Source organism: Lutra lutra, chromosome 13 (genome assembly GCF_902655055.1).
Source record: "Lutra lutra chromosome 13, mLutLut1.2, whole genome shotgun sequence".
Taxonomy (NCBI): domain Eukaryota; kingdom Metazoa; phylum Chordata; class Mammalia; order Carnivora; family Mustelidae; genus Lutra; species Lutra lutra.
The window spans coordinates 87,246,590-87,265,581 of NC_062290.1; the positions used below are offsets into that span (position 1 = coordinate 87,246,590).

The 18,992-nt window shown below is 44.5% G+C and overlaps 1 protein-coding gene and 1 non-coding gene across 8 annotated transcripts in view; both read left to right on the forward strand.

Annotated features, from left to right (window-relative positions):
- Window positions 1-300: 300 nt before the first annotated feature.
- On the forward strand, window positions 301-402 carry LOC125084152 (U6 spliceosomal RNA). Its single transcript, XR_007122509.1, has one exon. It is a non-coding gene; the product is annotated as a U6 spliceosomal RNA (small nuclear RNA).
- A 2,893-nt stretch (window positions 403-3,295) lies between these two features.
- ZBTB43 (zinc finger and BTB domain containing 43) overlaps window positions 3,296-18,992 on the forward strand; it is a 35,658-nt gene continuing 19,961 nt past the window's right edge. The window contains exons 1-2 of one of the 7 annotated variants that reach the window (XM_047700453.1): window positions 3,296-3,416; window positions 17,389-17,512. The gene's annotated coding sequence lies outside the window, so the exon portion shown is untranslated. Of the gene's footprint in view, window positions 3,417-11,433; window positions 11,730-13,057; window positions 13,234-13,257; window positions 13,610-17,388; window positions 17,513-18,992 lie in introns of those variants that run through there. The other 6 variants (XM_047700455.1, XM_047700451.1, XM_047700452.1 and 3 more) reach the window with 6 other exon arrangements.

Consider the following 18,992-nt stretch of genomic DNA (forward strand, 5'->3'; position numbering starts at 1 on the left):
CTTTTGTTTCGCTGGTGGAGAAGTGAAATGGTGCAGCTGTTGCAGAAACGTTTGGCAATTCATCAAAAAATTAAACATAGAGTTACCGTATGACCAAGCAATTTTGCTTCTAGGTGCATAGTCGAGAGATCTGAAAACATATGGTGTCCGCACAAAACTTGTACATGCCAGTGTTCACAGCAGCATTATTCATAGTAGCCAAGAGGTAGCCAAGTGTCCACTAACAGATGAATGGGTCAACAAAATGTGGTATGTCCATACAATGAGATAATATTCAGCGATTTTTAAAAAATACTAATAATGCTTGCTTCAATGCACATATACTAATATTGGAAAAATACAGAGAAGATTCGCATGGCCCCTGGGCATGGATGACATGCAAGTAAAAGTACCAATATATGTGACAACTTGGATGAAGCTTGAAAGCCTGATGCTAAGTGAAAGAAACCTGACATGAAAAGCCACAAAGTGTATGAGTCCATTTATAGGAAATGTCTAGAACAGGCACATTCAAAGACACAGAAAGTAGGTTCATGGTTTCCAGAGGCTCAAGGAAGGAAAGGATGCGGAGTGATTGCTAATGATATGGGGTTTCTTTTTGGGCTGATGAAAATGTTCTGGAATGAAATAGTGGTAGTAGTTGCACAACTCTATGAATGTGCTGAAAACAACCGAATTGTACACTTTAAAAGGATGAAGCTAAAAAAAAGATGAAGCTTATAGTATACAAATTATATCTCAATTAAAAAAAAACTCCAATGGCCCCCATGACTTTCCACCATCTAATACTTGCTTATCCTTCCCTCTCTAACCTCTTGCTAGTCCTTCCATTGATCCCTTTGCTCAAAGAGGCAGAGACTCTAGGAGTGATGTTTTTTAAAGATTTTATTTCTTTATTTGAGAGAGAGAGAGAGCTTGAGTGGGGGAGAGTGGGGGAGGGAGAGAGGGAGAGGGAGAAGCACACAACCTGAGCCCAAGACAGATGTTTGACCAACTGAGCCACCCAGGCTCCCCTAGAGGTGATTTTTTTTCTAGAAAGGATTTCACTCTGGGATTTGACCTTAGACTGCAGATGTGGTCGAGCAGGTTTTCTGAGTCTGTGGCCGACATCCTTGTGGAAGCCACAGAAGTGCCTGGGTAACCGGGCTGCTGCTTCATCTGCTCCCTCCTAAGTGCCCAGAAAGTTCTCATGGAGCCAGCCTTGTCCCAGAGGCCCCAGGGAAGGACATTCTGAGAAATGCAGTTCCAGCTTAGCTAAACCAGCCGGCACGGAGCCCCCCAATGCTCTTCGCAGCCACTCACCCGTCCTCAGCCTTCAGATCTCACCTACCAGCACGTGGTGTCTCCAGGGCCCTTCCTCAGAGTTGGATAGGCCCATCCTCCGACCGACATTCCGTCACGGATAGGCATCCTTATGTGACCGTGCTCCCACGGACAGCAGTAAAATGGCTGGAGCAATGGGCACCTTCCTCTGTTCTAACAAAGGTGTTCGTAGCCTGTCTCGGGGCTGGCTGCCTTTCCTTTTTCTCAAGGGAAGGTGGTGCTTGAATGCTCAGCGGTGTTCCTTTCCAGACAGTGGCCCCCGTTGGCAGGGACCACATCAGGACAACTCAATGTGGGGTCCCCGGCATTTAAAATAGGGCCTAGCATACAGCAGACACTTAATGTTTATAAAACAAAGGAACAAATAAATACCTAAGAGATGAGACAGGAGGAGCGGAAAGAGGGATGAGCTGTGGGCTTCAGAGGTAGCTCAGCAGAATAGTTCAGAACACAGTTTCAAGAGCCAGGCTCCCCTCTCGATCGCTTACCAGCTGTGTGGTCTCCAACAAGTGACTTTACCCCTCTGGGCCTCAATTTGTTCATATTTTAAAAAGAGATAAGGAAGGGTGCCTGGGTGGGGCCATCAGGTAAGTGTCTGCCATTGGCTCAGGTCATGATCCCAGAGGTGGTGAGATCAAGTCCCGCATTGGGCTCCCTGCTCAGCGGGAAGCCTGCTTCTCCCTCTCCCTCTGCTGCTCCCCCTGTTTGTGCTCTATCTCTCTCGCTCTCTCTCTCTGCCAAATAAATAATATCTTTTTTAATTAATTAAAAAATTAAAAAGAGGTAACAATAGCACCTCCTTCAAGGGATTAGTAAAAGAATTCATCGGGCTAATTATTTGCAAAATGCTTATCGGTATACAAGTGCTTGTTGTTAGACAGAGAGATAGATAGACAGATCAGTAGGTACAATGAAAGAAAGACCAAGCATTCTATTTGTCTTTCAAAGCCAGGGTGAAAGGCAATCCCTCTAGAGAACCCACCGTTGGGGTTCCCCATGTGAGCAGCTGGAAGGCAGTGTGGCACTCCTACTGTAAAAATATACAGATTTAAGAGCACCGAGACAAATGCCTGCACTGGTAACACCGTCTAGACTAGAGGGGAGAGCATTAGCATACTGTTAGTTAGGGAATTATAGCTCTTAGGGTACCAGCTTCTGCACAATAAAATGATTTTTAAAACAACATTTTAAAAAGCTGATTAAAACATAATGCTCTGTTTACTTACTGCCACAAAATGTTTCGTTCACAAATTATAGCCTAGCGGATTTAATTTACTTTCTGCTGACACCCGTATTAGATGTGATGGACCGGGCGGGCTCCGGTGTGGGACATGAGCTTGTAGGCTCCACCGCTGAGCATTTTTTTGGAGGAGGTGGCCTAGCCCGGCCTCCTCCCCACGCCCAGGGCCCTGAGGGTCTCCCGGAGTCTGCACACCGTGGTTTCGCCATGGAAAACTTGGGGCGTGGCAGAACACCGTGTGCTGAGAACAGAGATTGAAAACTGGTGTTCCGAGGACCAAGTACAGCCAACTGATCCTTAACCTGGTTCATGTCATCATGATTTCTTAAAAAAAAAAAAAAAAGAAAAGAAAAAGCCACCATTTACAAATCAGGAGATCTCCCCTAAAAATCTGGTTGTTTTGCTACTTTTTTTTTTTTTAAATTTTTACTTATTTGACAGACAGAGATCACAAGTAGCAGAGAGGCAGGCAGAGAGAGAGGGGGAAGCAGGCTCCCTGCTGAGCAGAGAGCCCGATGTGGGGCTCCATCCCAGGAACCTGGGATCATGATCTGAGCCGAAGGCAGAGGCTTTAACCCACGGAGCCACCCAGGCGCCCCTGTTTTGCTACTTTTGAAAAAGGGGAGGAACTAGCAATACTGGACTATTGTTGTCATGGCAACAAAATGCAGGCCTTTGAGAGGTCACACACTTTCCAGTTTATCACAATCCCTGCCATTCCCTACTGTCTCCCCTGCCTCCAAGCCCTAGTGAGGGCCTCCTCTCTGCTCCCACAGATCTTACTTCCTTTGCTGGACTGAAACTGCCTTTTTACCTCTGTTTTCCTGCTGCACAGCAAACTCTCTGAGACCAGGTATTATCACTATTTCATTCACCCTAAATCCTGTAGGCTGGCTCGGGGCCCGGAATATCGCAGCCTTCAAAAAACATTTACTAATTTTATTGGTTTCCTATCGCTGCCACCACAAATTACTATACATTTAACCACTTAAACAGCACAAATTTATTATTTCACAGTTTTGTAGGGCCATTTTGTAGAGAGAGGATATAGGTCAAAAGTCTGACATGGATGTTGCCCTTCCTAGAGAAGTTCAAGATGAGAATCCCTTTCCTTGCTCACTTGGGTTGTTGGTGGGATTCAATTACTTACAGGCTAGGGGACGGACAGTTTCCTTGCTGGCTGTCAGCCAAGGACCATTTCCAGCTTTTGGAAGCCACCCACATTCCTTGGCTAGTGGCTGCCTTCCCCCATCTTCAAAACTAGCAAAAGTAGGTTGAGCCCCCTCCTAATGCTGCAAATCTCTCCTTTTTCTTCTTCTGTCTCATCTCAGACCCAGGCAGGAGAGGCTTTTCACTTTTAAGGACTCATGGGATTAAATCAGGTCCACCCAAGGTAATTCAGGGTGATCTTCCCACCTCTGGGTCTTCAACCTTAAATCACACCGGCAAAGTCCTTTTTTTCCATGTAAGGTAACATATTCACAGGTTCTGAGGATTCGGACAAAGACATCTTTAGGGACCTGTTATTCTGCCTACTACGCTGATGAATGAAGGTATTGAAAAATCAGCTGGATGGAGAAACATGGGCAGGCCACCCATGGCTGGAGAGGTGTGCCTGGCAAGGTGTCTGTCGCCTGAGGCCAGGAAGGCAGAGAAGCTGAGTTGGTGGTCCACAGGGAGTGTGGGGACCTACAGGAGGCAGGAGAGAGCTGGAAAGGAAGACTTTTCTCCATCAAGGGAAGGATTAGAGTAGAACGCTTTGGGGCCAGTGAGGATACTGGGCAGGAAAGAGTTAAAATCCCAGGCAGAAGGGCAGGGGTATGGTTTTCAGCTCCCTTGGACTAGAAATTGATCTTGGCGGTTATAAACCAGAGTTAAGCTAGCCTCCTGGCCCTTTCAATTCAAATATGATTGGAGGGAAAAGGGACACCTCTTCTCCTGTGGGGAGCTCGGTGTGCCCCCAAGATGCCTCCAAGTAGCCAGAGCAGACCTCTTACTAGTAACCCCTGGACCGAAATGCCCGCTTACGCTGAATTTTATTCTATTTCTGTCCCAGGACCTCATTGTCTCCAGAAGAACTTGACCCTTCCTTTGATGTACACACACACACACAGCCTTTACTGAAAGATCAGGATGCCAGAGGACAGGAGCGAACATCATTGAGCATCCAAGTCCAAAACTCCTTAAATGCACATATCAAATATCCTTTATGGTTTTTTTTTTTAAAGATTTTATTTATTTATTTGACAGACAGAGATCACAAGTAGGCAGAGAGGCAGGCAGAGAGAGAGGAAGGGAAGCAGGCTCCCTGCTGAGCAGAGAGCCCGATGCGGGACTCAATCCCAGGACCCTGAGATCAGGACCCGAGCCGAAGGCAGCGGCCCAACCCACTGAGCCACCCAGGCGCCTATTGGTTTTTTTTTTTTTTAAGATTTTATTTATTTGACAGAGAGAGACACACACAGAGAGGGAACACAAGCAGAAGGAGTGGGAGAGGAAGAAGCAGACTTCCCACCAAGCAGGGACCCTGATGTGGGGCTCAATCCCAGGACCCTGAGATCATGACCTGAGGCAAAGGCAGAGGCTTAATGACTGAGCCACCCAGCTGCCCCTCAAATATCCTTTATCTTAAGTGAACTTTCATGCTTCCTGCATCGGAGACTTCTCACTGGCCACAATGCAGACTCCCCAGGGCTCTCCCCATCCTGCTGGGTTCTCTGGACTTTCACTCTTGTTCTTTACCCTCTCCTGAATGCACCCCCCTCCCCAAATTCTTCTCATCCTAGGACACAGAGTAATGGCAATACATTGAGTGCTTGGCCCTAATTCTTCACCTCTCCCTCACCTTCTCACTAGGTGATTCTGCAGTTCCCCTCGCTGGAAAGGGAGTGGACTTTTCTTCTCCTTGACTGTGGGCTCAGCCACATGCCTCGCTGTGGCCCGTGGGACGTGAAGGGAGAGGATAAAAGCAAAAACGAGATATGTGCTTTCACAGTGCACTTGATTTCCTGAGAAGAGTTTCCCCTGGGTCACTCCTGTCCCTTTGGCCGGGCGCAGGATGAAAACATGGGCAGACCTGAGCCCAACCTATCACGAGGCACCAAGCCCAGAGGGACCCACAGCTTGAAGCAGACTTGTCCACTGGAGCCCAGCTTAAATCAGCCATCCCACCGCTTATCTGCCAACACAGGAGTGAGAATAAATAATGTTGTTTTAAGCCCCTGAGTTTTGGGGAGAATTGATTTTGCAATAATAGCAGACCAATACAGTCATTGTGCTAGAGATTGGGGGCAAGGAGGTTGCCATCACATAAACCTCAACCCAGAGGCATTGGGTTCGGGACCAGGAATAAGCAGCAGGGAAAGATTTACAGGGGCTGGGAAGTGGTGGGGAAACCATTGTAGGGGGCCAAGAGAAGGCACCAGCTTCTCTGTGTTAAGTAGACAGAAACAGCCCATAAAACGGTTGTGCGTGGGGCGCCTGGGTGGCTCAGTGGGTTAAGCCTCCGCTTTCAGCTCAGGACATGATCTCAGGGTCCTGGGATCGAGCCCCGCATCGGGCTCTCAGCTCAGCAGGGAGCCTGCTTCCCCCTCTCTCTCTGCCTGCTTCTCTCTGCCTACTTGTGATCTCTGTCAAATAAATAAACAAAATCTTTTTAAAAAAAAAAAAAAAGGTTGTGCATGACAATGCAAGTAGCGGCAAATTTGTCTAATGAACTTTTAGAGTTGGAGGAGGACTTCTAGGGGCAAAATGTTGAAAATATGACTCTCTTGCTACTAGATAAATGTGAAAAGGTACTACTACACGGAAGAGAGACACTCAGCAAACTGTGCACCTTTACGGGGAATACCACTTAGCAACAAAAAGGAGTACACTGCTAAAGGCCCAGCAGCGCTCCTGAAGGTTAATCTCAAATGCATTACCCTAAGTGAAGGAGGCCAGACCTAAAAGGCTGCATATGCTATCATATACAAGTCCATTCTGGAACAGGCAAAACTGTAGGGAAAGAAAACAGAATGGTGTTTGCTAGGGGTGAGGAGCCGGCTACGAAGGGGCACCAGGGAATTTCTCCAGCTGCTGGAACTGTTCCACCTCTTGATCCTGGAGGTAGTTCTATTACTGTATGCATTTGTCAAAACTCATACAGTGAGGGACACCTGCCTGGCTCAGTCTGTGGAGCGGGCACCTCTTGATCTCAGGGTGGTGAATTTGAGCCCTATGCTGGGCATGGACCCTACTTAAAATTTAAAAAAAAATTTTTTTCAATCATTAAGCCATATTCCAAAAAGAGTAAATTTAACCATAAAGTGTACCTTCATTTAAAAATGCAAAGGTAGAGACATCTGGGTGGCTCAGTCGGTTAAGCGGCTGCCTTCAGCTCAGGTCATGATCCCACGGACCTGGGATCAAGTCCCAAATCGGACTCCTTGCTCCACAGGGAGCCTGCTTCTCCCTATGCCTGCTCTGCTTCCTGTTCTCCCCCTGTTGTATTCTCCCCCTCTCTCTTTCTGACAAATAAATAAATATGTGAAATCTTTAAGAAATAAAACAATAAAAATGGGAAGATATATCTGCACTAGTCATGGGAACGTAGGTTCTGCTAAAATAATAAACACCCAACTTCGAAGCCTGAGAAGCTTACAGCTTTCAAGGCGTATCTCTTCATTATTCTCTGTTTTTATCTCTGGTCAGCCTGGGGCTCTGCTTCATGTTGCACTGAAGGACTCTAGTAGGACTAATTTTGCTGGGGCAGCCACCTTCTGGAGCTTTGCTGGTCTCTGTGGCAGAGAGAAAGAGGAAAGAGGAAAATCATGCCCTAGCTCTTAAAGCTCCCACCTGGAAGTGATCCAAGGCACTTGGATGGAAAAAGGAAGTGATTCCTTTTTCTTGCTATTGGTCAAAGAAAGTTGCATGGTCCTATCTAGGTTCAAGGGCGGGCTTACCATACACCCAGGAGAAAGATGGCAAATATTTGGTAGACAGCACTAATGAATTCCACAGTCTCCACTATGATGGTGAATTTGTCAATTCCTTTTTGTACTACCGCCAGTTTTTACTCTAGACTCTCATTTGGAGCTATAACGCTGTATGGATACAATTTAGAATGATTATGTACTTCTGGTAAGCTGAAGTCTTTTCATTATAAAGTAGCTTCATTTTATTAGTATTCTTTTGCAAAGTTAGGCTGAAAGATAGCATGACGGCATGAATCACACACTCGCTCTTAAAGTTACCCACCTGGAAATGAGACTTTTCATGTGACATGAATCAAAGAAAGTTACATGACCACACCTGACTGCAAAATGTCAGTGCCTTACGACAATAAGGGTTAATCCTTCACTCAGGGTCTCTGTCCTTTGCTGGTCATGTGTAGCACTACCCATTCTTCATTCTGTATCTTCATTCAAGGACCCAGGCCGCCTCCGCATCTGGGATATCATCTTGTGGCAGAGGGAGGGAACCATGGTTCATAAAGCTCAACACAGGAGTGCACACTTGACTTCCATTCATGTTTCAGTGACTCAGCCTAAAGTCCATGGAGTGGGAAATGCAGGCCTCTTACAGGGACGGGCTGTAAATTATCGAAAACGATACTACAATCCATCACACTCTTTTTGGCATTGACTTTGCCTTAAAGCCTATTTTGTCCAAAGTTAAATTAGCGAACAGCATGAAATCTCTTCTACCATTCTTTTAATTCAAATTTTCCATCTTTTTGTTTCAAACAGTATATACCTTGATGGATTTCCCCCCATGACTTCCCATCTCAAGTTTTAATGAAACACAGAACTAAAAACATTTATGGACCAATCTGTGAGCAGAATCCTTCCAGACATTTGCAGACCTTTTCCTCATTAGTTTACAGATGCCTCACCTACAATGAAACTGGATATATTTTTTTAAAGATTTTATTTATTTATTTGACAGAGAGAGAGAGAGAGAGAGATCACAAGTAGGCAGAGAGGCAGGCAGAGAGAGAGAGGAAGGGAAGCAGGCTCCCCGCTGAGCAGAGATCCCAATGTGGGGCTCAATCCCAGGACCCTGGGATCATGACCTGAGCCAAAGGCAGAGGCTTTAACCCACTGAGCCACCCAGGAGCCCCTGCTGATACACTTTAATTTCTTTTCCCACTTTATTTTGTGCTTTGTATTTTTTCCATGTTTTATGTTTTTATTTCTGCCTTCCCCCCTTTTCTTCCTTTCTTGCTTGCCTTCTTTTTTAAAATATTGGTTTTCAGGGTGCCATGGTGGCTCAGTTGGTTAAGCATCTTCCTTTGCCTCAGGTCATGATTCCAGGGTCCTGGAACTAAGCCCCAAGTTGGGCTCCCTGCTCAGTGGAGAGATGGCTTCTCCTTCTGCCCCTCCTCCCAACTCATGTGCGCTCTCTCTCTCAAATAAATAAAGTCTTTCTTAAAATGTTATTTTTCTTCCTCTGGTTTGGTCAGTAGCTCTATTCTTATTCTTTCTGTGGCAACCCCCCAATTCTAATGTTCATATTTAATTAAAGTCTAATGTTAATCAATATTTTTATGGACAGTACAAAGACCTTGGATTAATTGAACCAGTGGCTCCAACTCTTTGCTTTCCCTGTATGCAAACCCTCTGCCATGATCCTTCATAGCTTCCTCCTGCTATAACGCTGGACTGAGTCATGTGATTTGCTTTGGCTAATAAGGTGTCAGAAGAGTCTTGAAAATGTGCTTGTACATTTCCATTGCTCTCTTTTGTGTCCCTGCCATTGCCATGAGAACTCACCCTGACAGCCTGGCTGGTGAGTGAGACACATGGAGCAGAGTAAAGGTCCCTAGCTAAGACCATTCTAGATTAGCTGAGCCCGGACACATAAGCAAGTCCAGCCAAGCTCAGCAGAGCTTCCTAATCCACGCCCAGCTGACACCAGACGTGTGAGTAATAAACAAATATAGCTATATCCCTCTGAGGTTTTGTGGTTGTTTCTTATGCAACAGATAACTCATACATGTTCAAGGACGAGCTTACTGTATACCCATTACCTTCCAGTATCCTCTTATACTTTACAATCACTCCATTATTTCTGTTTTGCCTTTCTGAATCCCACAAATTATAAATTGTTCTTGTTTCTTGTCCTGTTATTTGCTCATATTTACTCATGTTTGCTATTTTATTTGCTCACCAACCTTTATTGTGACTCAGATCTTCCACCTGGGATTTTATTTCTTCTTGAAATATATCTTCTAGAAGTTCCCTCAGTTAAGTTCTGTTGGTAGAAACTCTTGGGTTGTTTTTTTTTTTTTAACTTTTTAAAAATTTTTATTTATTTATTTTTGAGACAGAGAATGAGCACAAGCAGAGGGCGGGGCAGAGGGAGAAACAGGCTCCCTGCTGAGCAGGGAACCTGATGCAGGAATTGATCTCAGGATCCTGGGATCATGATCTGAGGCGAAGTCAGACGCTTAACCGACTGGGAAACTGAGGCACACTGAAACTCTTCGTTTTTGTTCATCTGAATAGTACTGTGTTTTCATTCTTGAAAGACTAAGTACACAATTCTAGGTAGACAATTATTTTCTCTCATTAAATTAAGGCGATTATTTCATTAATGATATTATTTCATGCTACTATTTTTATCACGGCTCCCATTAGTGCCATTGAGCAATCAGGAGCTGGTATCACATTATTCCGTTATAGATTGTCTGACTTTCCTCTCTGCTTTTAAAATCATCTTTTGGGAAGCCTGGATGGCTCAGTCAGTTGAGTGTCCAACTCTTGGTTTCTGTTCAGGTCATGATCTCAGGGTCGTGGGATTAAACCCCTTGTTGGGCTCCTCGCTCAGATTGTGATCTACTGGAAATTACCTCCCTCTGCCTCTCCCCCCACGATCATGTGTTCTCTCTCCCTCTCTCTCTTTCTCTCGCAAAATAAACAGATCTTTAAAAAAATTTATCTCTTGTGCTTTGGTGTTCTTCCAGAATAAATCTAGGTTTTCTATTTCCTTATCATACCTGATAATTCAGTGCATTTCTTAAGGATTCTTACCTTTCATCAATTCTGGAAAATTCTCAATCATTATTTGACAATTGCCTTGCTCACATTCACTTTATAATTTCCTAACATAACTGACAAGCCTATGATGAACCTCCTCACCTTTTCCCTTTCTTTGTCTCTCTGGGATGGTGTTTGGATTATTTTCCTCAAATCTATCTTTTATTTTTTTTTAAGATTTTATTTATTTATTTGACAGAGAGAGATCACAAGTAGATGGAGAGGCAGGCAGAGAGAGAGAGAGTGAGAGGGAGGCAGGCTCCTTGCTGAGCAGAGAGCCCAATGTGGGACTCGATCTCAGGACCCTGAGATCATGACCTGAGCCGAAGGCAGCAGCTTAACCCACTGAGCCACCCAGGCGCCCTCGAATCTATCTTTTATTTCTCTTCAGCTATATCTAATTTGGTGCTTAAACCTTCCAATGAGCTACTCATTTAAGACAGATCTTGGGGCACCTGGGTGGCTCAGTCAGTTAAGTCAGTTAGTCAAGTCAGTTAAGTCAGTTAAGTCAGTCTTGGCTCAGGTCATGATCTCAGGGTGGTGGGAATCAATCCCCGCATTAGGCTGTGTGCTCAGAGCGGAATCTGCTGGAGGTTATTTCCCACCCCTCTCCTTCTGCTCCTACCCTATTTGTGCTGGCTCTCTCACTCTAAAATAAACAAATAAAATCTTTCTAAAGAAGAAAACAGATCTGCTTCTGCTACTTGATTTCTCTGCTTATTTCCTTATGGGCTTTGTGGTTCTTGATTGTGAGATCATATTGATTTGGAAGCCTATCTGTGGGAATTCTTTGAGATCTGGGTTGACAGTGAGTTCTTCCAGATAGGACGTGTGTGTGTTTCAGCCAAGTAACAGAGGTACTATCAACTCAGACCCATTTTAAATTGAAATATTCTGCTTGTGGGCTTTTGGACCATGCAAACATTGTGGCCATGTGATGGTCAGACTTTAACCATGCATCCATTAGAGGTAAAATGCACTGCCTCTCTACCTAGAGCCAAGACAGAGACAACTTTCCTTGCTGCCTAGCTCTGCTGGGCAGATTTTTTTTTTTTTCTTCTAGTTTATCCTTCCCCTAAAGATACATCCCCTTTTGGGGTCCCAACCTGATCTTCCAGTTTGGCTCTCATCTTGCCTGGACCTCGGTAAGTGCCCCTACAGCTTGCAGTATCATCATTGTTTACCTTCCTCTAGAGATGATTTTCTTTTTTTTTTTTTTTAAGATTTTTATTTATTTATTTATTTGACAGAGAGAGATCACAAGTAGACAGAGAGGCAGGCAGAGAGAGAGAGAGAGAGAGTGAGAGAGGGAAGCAGGCTCCCTGCTGAGCAGAGAGCCCGATGCGGGGCTCGATCCCAGGACCCTGAGATCACGACCTGAGCTGAAGGCAGCGGCCCAACCCACTGAGCCACCCAGGCTCCCTAGAGATGATTTTCAAAGTATTTATCAGTATAACACACATGCTAACCTATCAGAACAATGCAGACTGTATCTCTGCATAACTTCTGAACATCAACACTATCTAAATTCCTAGGCTTGGGTTTCTGCTTTCTTCCTGGTCTCAGATGATTTTCCTGACTTTCTCACAAGCTTATCTATGTATTGAAAAGGGTGCTTTCAATATTTCTCCTAGCATTTTAACATATTTTGTTGCTGTTATATTTGAAGAGTCTACAATATTGCTAGAAATAAAGTCCAAGTAGAAATGTATTAGGCTCATGCAACAAAACATCCAGAGGCAAGCTAAGCACTGTAGCTTAATGTCATATGAGACCTAGGCTCTTTCAGTCTTTCCATTTTGCCAGCTTTAGCATTTGCTTGTCAGATCATAAGCACATGATTGGGACTGAACTTCCAACCTTTAGGTCTGCTTAGAGGCAGGAATCAAATAAAAATGACAAAGCACTTGAGGATACTCAACTAAAGTCTTAGTGGACTTTGCTAAACCCACACCCACACACACACGTTGGTCACCTGACTGCCTTGTCTAACCACTGGCTAATGAGATTACCATGAATAGCTTGGACTAATTATGAGTCATTCCTTCTAGCAGCAGTGAAGATCTACTTCCCCTGAGATCAAAGAATCTCCACTAGTACCTGAACAAAATGGGGACCCAGCACAGCGCCTGCCACACAGAGGGAACTGTTCCTTTCGTTGTACATTGACTTGAATATCCACTAGGTGCCAAAGGCACTATGGAGGCAAAAATGAATTTGACACGATTTCTGCTACGCAGCAAGAAAGAGATAAAGTTTGAAATGGGGTTAGGACTTCGTATCAGCTCCCTAATTCCCAGCAGCGCCCTCACAACCCTTAAAGCTAATTGACCTGCGCCAGGTTACACTGCGCAGTAGCTGGCTGCAACGGCTCGCTCTCTGGACGCCCCGCCCCGAAAGCCAGTCCCGCATGCGCACACCGCTCTCTCTCTCTGACGCACCCCCGGAAGCACTGGCGTTTCGGGGGCGGAACCGGGAAGCGTTTCCGGGGGCGGAACCGGGAAGCGTTTCCGGGGGCGGGAGGCGCAGGCTGAGGCGGTCGCGGCGGCGACGGCTTGAACGGGCCTGACGCCGGTGGCGGAAAGTGTCCGGCGGCCGGGTTATGTGAGCGCGGAGCCGTTAGCAGGTACTGCGGAGTCGGGACAACAGGTAGCGAGAGGACAGGGAGGGAAGCCGGAGAGGTTTAAGGGCTTCTCCGCAGGTCCCGGCGCGCGCGCGCCGCTGGCCCGGCAGGCCCGTTCCGCAGACCGGGATGCTTCAGCCGCGCTCTGGCGGTTGGAGTCCCGGTAGCCCGGTCCGACTCCTGTGGTTTCCAGCCAGCCCAGTACGCGGACCGCGACCCCAGGGCCCCCGAGGCAGCGTCTCGCCCAAGGTCACCCCATGGCGGCGGACCTCGGCGGGCCAGAGCGCTTAGAGATCCCGCCCCGGTACGTCCGCCGGCCTTTCGCGGGCGCCGTGTGGGTGCGGCGTGGCGGCCTCGGGTTCGAGCCAAGGCCCGGAGAAGGGCTGCACCCGGACTTTGCTGGTATCTGCCTCTGTTTACTTCTAAGTCGTGTCTCACGTCTGTTGCGGTCTCTGTCACCTGTTGTCATCTGCCCTTTCTGCCTCTCAACTCTGTCCCTGTCAACTTTGTATTTCTCTCCGGTTTATCTCTCTTGAGCGCATCTCCATCTGGACCTTGTTTTTGTTTCGCTCTCTACTTTGCTTGTGTTTCTTGACCCTTTGTTTCCCTCTCGGTCTTTACTCTCATTCACGGCCTGTCTGTCAGCCCTTCGCTTTGGCCATCTGTGTTTCTGCCAGTTTTGTGTCTTGTTTGTGGTCTCCTAACCGGGTTTGTCTGGGCGGGGCGGGGCAGGCTTGCCCGGACCTCTGAGCCATGCAGTGACTCATGACCCCGTGAAGCTTCCTGCACTGGTGACATTCTCAGCCACTAGACTGCAGTCTGGCCTCAACTCTGACAGGTGTCGCCCAACCTAAGTGTCCGGGTGCAGGACCTCCTTCTGGCAGGCAAACCGGAGACCATGTCAAGGCCAAAGTAGCTTGATAAATCAGGTCTTTTCCTACCCATGGTTTTTAAGCCTGCACAGCTCCTTACTTCCCTTTGCTCCATCCACTTACCCCAGGATAGCCTCCAGGGCTCTCAGGAGCCAGCTCCTTGAGTTCCAGCTGCTTAACTAGGCCTGTCTACAGGCAAAGGAAAGGTCAGTCTAAGATTCTCTGCCCCTTGGGGCTCATGGAACAGGAGGATTTCTGGGAAGGCTGTTTGATTAGTTAAGAGATTGTGTCACTGTGCAGTTAAATTATTAAGAAACCTCATAATTTGGGATTTCATTCTTTGCTTTACTAAAGTACTCACTGAAGAAGTAAGCCAGACACAAAAGAACAGTTATCTCATGGGTCCGTTTATGTGAGGTATCTAAAATAGGAAAATTCAGAGACAGAAAGTAGAATATAGATTACCAGGGGCTGGCAGAGTAGGGGATGGAGCGTTATTGTTGAACGGATACAGAGGTTTAGTTCGGGGTGATGAAAAGTTTTGGAAATGGATAGTGGTGATGGTTGCACAACATTGTGAATGTGCTTAATGCCACTAATTGTACACTTTAAAATGGTAAATTTTATGTTAAGTATATTTTACCACAGTACAGGAAAAAACGAACTGCTCATTGGAGAAGCTTGGAATTAATCAGCTCTTTGAAAATGTGATTTTTATTTATTTATTTTTTTTGAAAATGTGATTTTAAAAATTTATTTTTGGATGTTAGAACATTTAGTCGAACCTACTGTTTGTTGATGCCTGCTCTCATCACAGCTAATGTTCTTAGAAAGGAGTTTGGTTTAAAAAAAAAAAAAAAAAGTTGGTTAAAATCTTCCCTCAAGTTTTCTACTTGGGGCAGACTCCTGCCCTAGCTCTTCTCCCTCCATGTTCCTTGGCTATAAGGCAGAAATCTGCTGCATACCCATGGGAAATTTGAGCGAGATTTTACTTTTTACATGAAGAAAGCTCTTAGGGTTGGAAAAATAACCCTGTTATTATGATAATGCAAAATTATGTGTCATTTCCTGTGTGTGTTCTGATGGGGGAGGCCTTTGTGTTCTGTTCTCTTAAGCTCTCGGGTTGCGGGTGTTGTAGTTTATCAAGCCGAATTACTGCTGTATTGAATCCTAGATACCATAGATTGTTTTCTCTACCACCAAAGAAGGAGAAAACACTGCCAATTAAGCTATGACATGTGCTTTTTAATCATTTAGCCTTCTAAAAAAATTATTTTTTAAAGATTTTATTTATTTGAGAGAGAGCACAAGCAGGGTAAGGGCCAGAGGAAGAGGGAGAAGCAGGTTCCCCGCTGAGCAGGGACTCCCAATTCTAGGCTCTGTCCCACCACCCTGAGATGATGACCTTGAGCTGAAGGCAGCTGCTTAACTGAGCCACCCAGGCACCCTAGGCTTATAAAATTCTTATTGAGAAAACATTTTTAGACTTATTTAGATATTTTTAAATGACATCATTCTAAAGCCTAAATAAAAAAGAAAAAGAAGTGAAATAAATTGGTTAAAGTGTTTGTTACAAACTTTTAACATTCCTACCCTTAAATACTTTTCAGTTCAAGTTCGGTCCTTACTTTCCTACAGTGTCCTCCTTTGTGTCTTCAGAAATACTGATGAGGCTCTCAGGAATGCTCTATCTTTGTCTCAGGCAGTGACAAATATTAAAATTTCCACTTGGCCATCACATCCTGATTGCAGAAATTTTGAAATATGCCCCTTAAAATCAGTTAAATATACTCTATCATTTTCATGAACTTTTCCCTTTTACCTTATTTATATGTACAGTTGCAATAGAAGGATTTTTGTCTTATTTGTAACATGTTGAGAACAAAAATTTTCCTTTATTTTGTTGGTCTTCTGTAGCTAATCATTTTCCTGAAACTGAATGCTGTTTCTGCCTTCTGCCTTCCTTGAGTTGAGCTTCTTACCCCAAATGCTAATGAATCCTTAGCTATATTGTACTGTAATGGCAGGATGACTGATAAGTGGGGAGTTAGTGGTTAGAACAATACCTTCGCTTTTGAATCTCAGAGTTTATCACAATGGAATGTTTGCCCTGAGTTTTAAGTAAAACATTAAGCAGTGGCTTAAAATTAAAGGAAGAGGGGCACCTGGGTGGCTCAGTGGGTTAAAGCCTCTGCCTTCAGCCCAGGTCATGATCCCAGGATCCTGGGATCGAGTCCCGCATCTGGCTCTCTGCTCAGCAGGGAGCCTGTTTCCTCCTCTCTCCCTGCCTGCTTCTCTGCCTCCTTGTAATCTCTGTCAAATATATAAATAAAATCTTTAAAAAAAAAAATTAAAGGAAGAATCAAGCCTCATCAAGTAGGTAGCTTATTTTTTTTTTAATGCTAAAACAGGTTTTACTAAGTTCTTTACCCGAAGTCTTCCAAGTAGAACTTGTAGGGATGCTGATTGGCATGGTCTGGAGACTGAAATGACTTTTCCAAAGGATAGTTTAATTCTGTAAAGTTGCATAGACATCGATCAGTGTTTTCTATTTTTAGGTTTTCTATTTTTAACCAGTGTGCCATGGTGATGTAAGATGTTATTAAAACTGGGTGAGGGATTGAGGGGTGTACAGAACCTTTGGCATTTTTTGGTGACTTTTGTGTGAATCTAAGATTTTTTCAAAATTAAATTAAAAATACAAAACAGGGGCGCCTGGGTGGCTCAGTGGGTTAAGCTTTTGCCTTCAGCTCAGGTCATGATCTCAGGGTCCTGGGATTGAGCCCCACATGGGGCTCTCTGCTCAGCGGGGAGCCTGCTTCTGCCTCGGCGCCCCTCTCCCCACCTCTCTGCCTGCCTCTGCCTACTTGTGATCTCTGTCAAATAAATAAAATCTTTTAATTAAAAAAAATAATAAATACAACACTGGGGTGCCTAGGTGGCTCAGTAGGTTAGGCATCTGCCTTGGGCCTAGCCATGGTCCTGTCCTGGGATCAAGTCCTACACTGGGCTCCTTGCTCAGCAGGGAGCCTGCTTCTCCCTCTCCCTCTGCCTGCTGTTCCCCTGCTTGTGCTCTTTCTCTGTGTCAAATAAATAAATAAAAATCTTTTAGAAGAATAAATAAACTAAAAAATACAACACAGAAGCAAAGAAGGTACAGAATTGAAGTTAATATAACCAAAAATACCAGTGTTGATTAGTTTTCTTTCTGCTGCTCACACACCTGTAGTATTTATTAGGAAGGTACACAGACATGGTAAATGTCACCAGCATCTCTTTTACATTTTCAACATGATTTTTTTCTTTCAGAAGTCAGTGCGATTTTAATTTGAAGCAAAACTGAGAAATGGGTTTCTCTTCCTCATTCGTCCTTACTGCTTTCTGATGGCCATGGCATAAAGGGCTTTTTCCCAGGAATACAGCTTTGCATTAGGTAAGCTATGAACTTACTAAAAAGACAGGTTTTTAAAATTTTTTACTAAAATAGTTTCTTTTCAGCAAAAATAATGATGTAGTTGTATTTAATTGCTCTAGACCAGAGTTTCTTATACTTCTATTCTGGGGAGGAGCTCTTGTGTATTTTAAGACCAGTTACTGCTTTACATTATTTAACTTCACAGAAACTTCTCTGCTGAGTGACTTTTTTTAACTTAGAAAAATAATAGATTTAAATTAAACTGTTTTGAATCCTGACCTACCCCTTCTGAGATATATAATGTGGGACAGGTCTTTTAACCTTCCTGAGCTTCAGTTTACTCATTTTTTTTTTTAAAGATTTTATTTATTATTTATATGACAGAGAGAGATCACAAGTAGACAGAGAGGCAGGCAGGCAGAGAGAGAGAGAGAGAGGGAAGCAGGCTCCCTGTCGAGCAGAGAGCCCGATGCGGGACTCAATCCCAGGACCCTGAGATCATGACCTGAGCCGAAGGCAGCGGCTTAACCCACTGAGCCACCTAGGCGCCCCAGTTTACTCATTTTTAAAATTAGTATGAGGATTCAGGGATATTACAAGAGCCCAGGTTTCCCTAGTCTGTTTTGTGAACTGTAAAGCATTTGGCTAATACAAAGAATTTTGGTAGGCATGGGGTCTTGGTATTTTTATACATTTGCGCCAGTCTTCTGATTTACTGAAGTCGTATTTACTGTATTTAAATGTGCTCCCTACAGTAAGCATGCAAATTACCCTCTGATCTGATTATGAAATCTCTGGAGGGCTTCAGGACTGATGGGTCTGCTTCCCTATTATATTGCTGTCTGTGTTTTCAGACCTGTAGTTGTGTTTAAATAATGTATAAAACTTGACATACTATTTTTTAGCTGCATAATTAATACAGGCTACTGTTAAACTCATCAAAGTTGGAAGATATCTTGAAGATCATCTAGAGCTCGGTAATTCTTCAATATTTCCCAGTTTTTCCCTGCTTTTAAAAAAGCCAGAGAGGGGCACCTGGGTGGCTCAGTGGGTTAAAGCCTCTGCCTTCGGCTCAGGTCATGATCTCAGGGTCCTGGGATCGAGCCCCGCATTGGGCTCTCTGCTCAGCAGGGAACCTGCTTCCCTTCTTCTCTCTACCTGCCTCTCTGCCTACTTGTGATCTCTGTCTGTCAAATAAATAAATAAAATCTTTAAAAAAAAAAAAAAAAAAAAGAAAAGAAAAAAAAAGCCAGAGAACCTCCATGAACTATGGAGGGAGTGAGTGGGGATAGGTTGGGTTACTATTGGGTTATTGTTGTCGTTGTTTTAAAACTTAACTATGTGCAAGATAAATAAAATTTCTAGTACATCATTAAGTCTGAGGATTGTAAATAATTTGCTCTGGAGTTTAGGAATGTGTTGTATATTATAGATTATTTCCATTTATTTGTGAAAATAGTATTGACCTTTACCTTTCATACTATCATCAGGCTATACT